This window comes from Penaeus japonicus, unplaced genomic scaffold (assembly GCF_977035675.1).
Source record: "Penaeus japonicus unplaced genomic scaffold, GWHDUDI00000001_assembly GWHDUDI00000016, whole genome shotgun sequence".
In the NCBI taxonomy this organism is placed as follows: Eukaryota; Metazoa; Arthropoda; class Malacostraca; order Decapoda; family Penaeidae; genus Penaeus; species Penaeus japonicus.
The window spans coordinates 31454587-31457086 of record NW_028234418.1 but is presented as its reverse complement, the minus strand read 5'-3'; positions in this window follow the sequence as shown (position 1 = coordinate 31457086).

The following is a 2500-nucleotide window of genomic DNA, read 5'->3' as shown; positions in this document are numbered from 1 at the left end:
TTACAACGAAGAGCGAAATTAGAGGTAGGCAAACGTTAATTCTTTCTACCAGCGACAAAAGACTTTCAGAGGCAATGAGGTAACCCTTTTTTTCCTTTTTTTTCTCTTTTTTTGTTCTTCACTCGTCGCGAATTCTATTGAAGTTTGTCTTGAATGTTTTTTTTTTCTTTCTCTCTCTCTCTCTCTCTCTCTCTCTCTCTCTCTTGAGTTCGCTCTTTTATAGTATTTTATTTTCCTTTGGGAGTTGGTACTAATTGTATTTCGAAGAGCACGAAGGGACCTACAGTAGAGTCGCTTTAATTAAACTGAGAGGGAATCGTTTGTATTTTGTTTCTAATCCCGTTCAATTGCTTACTTTTCCTGATAACATTTTGCTTGTAAAATTATAGCAATTATTAGAAAGTTTCGTGTTAAATATATAGGTAGGAGACAACGAAATGCTTTATATCTTTTTAACTTTGTTATTGTATATAAAAATAAGAAAGAATAAACAGTATCTAACCGTTAAAAAAAAACATAAACACTTCTTAAATTCTACTCTACCATTCGTTTCTGCAATCTACTGTAGATTTAATCTCACCCATTCCAAAATATACCTAGTCCGCCTCAACCATCCACACCTTGCCAAAAATATACACTTAATCTACTCCACCATCTATTCAATCAATCACAGATCACAATCCCGAAATCGGTCCCTTAGACATAGAGAACCCAATTACCAACACGATCAGCCATTAACTATTTGCATAATCCTTCCCCACAAAAGAACTATCAATCAGAAATATGTTCATAATCTACTTTCATCAATCATAATCTACTCTGACGATCTTACGAATCTACTCCTAGCCTACTCCATGATCTACTAATTTCCCTTGATCAACACCACAATCAAATAGAATTGTCTCTTATATAATATTGCAATTTGCTCCTCTTGACAGACCAATTTTCCAATGAATAGATAGATAGATAAATAAATAAATGAACATAGAGGGTGGAATTAAGTGCGGTGGTAGTATCTTCATGTCATTAGGATGATTGTTATCATTATCGTCATCATCATAAAAGTCATCATCACTACGCATCGTTATCGATTCTATCAAAATAATACTTAGGGGATATTACTTCAAAGTCTTCTAATATTTCTAAATCATTAGCATCACCTTCGTCAACATTTGAAATTATTAATCATAAACGTTACTTCTAATTACAACAGCCACTAACCGAAAAATTCTTAATGTACATAATCGTTTATGTGATTTTCAGTTACCTTTATCAGCTATATGTATCGTAATAATAATAATAACAACAACAACAACAATAATAATAATAATAATGATAATAATAATAATAACAATAATAATGATAATAATGATAATAATAATAATAATAATAATAATAATAAAAATAATAATAATAATAATAATAATAATAATAATAATAATAATAACAACAACAATAATAATAAGCAATGGTCATGATCTTATTCCTATTCTTATTTCCTACAGGGCACGCGAGTTCCGAAGCTCTTATTTGTTAAAGAGGATATAAAGGGCCATAGTTATAGGAAGAATGTAGTTCCCGAGGCTATAATGAGAAGTAAAAAAGTTATTTCCGAACCGAGTCTCTTGATAAATTGGGTTTTTGTTCGAGTGTTTCCTTTTCCTCTTTACACAGACTCTATCGGAAGTTTTTAAATGAATCCCTCTCACATATAGTGTAGTTTAGTTTCACTTCAAGATGTTTATTTAATTTCATTGTGTCTTTCCAGTCCCATTCCGAGTCTTTTCTTTTTGTTTCGTTTTGGGTATTAATTTATATTATCTGTTTCATTTCGATTCGCCTTTCTTAATGACGCGATTTCCTCATTCGTCATTCGGTGAATACACAGACCAGTTTTTCACACAATACCTTCCATTCTCTTGACTCTTTCAGCCTCTCTCAGAGCTTCTAGTCCGCTATCACTTTTTAGTTCAGTTAAGCTTTTAGTCCTCTCTCTCTCTCTCTCTCTCTCTCTCTCTCTCTCTCTCTCTCTCTCTCTCTCTCTCTCTCTCTCTCTCTCTCTCTCTCTCTCTCTCTCTCTCTCTCTCTTTATCTCTTTCTCTCTCGTTCTGTCGTCGCTCGATCTCTCTCTCTCTCATTCTGTCGTCGCTCGATCTCTCTCTCTCTCTCTCTCGTTCTGTCGTCGCTCGATCTCTCTCTCTCTCTCTCTCTCGTTCTGTCGTCGCTCGATCTCTCTCGTTCTGTCGTCGCTCGATCTCTCGCCTATCGGGATCGTTAGAGCATTCCTTGTCCTTACGTAATTTCGCTGATCCTACTCAGCTCGGGGCCTTGTCACGCGAATAAGAGTAGCGAGTCGAGCGTTCGACGGCCCATAAAATTGGCCCGTCTAGCCCCCTCTCGAGAGCTCCGAGGTGATAGCCTTTAATGCAACGGATCTGCGTCGCCGCTCTTGAATTGCGAATCGGTTTTGCAGCGCTCGGGTTTGCAATTACGGTTTAAC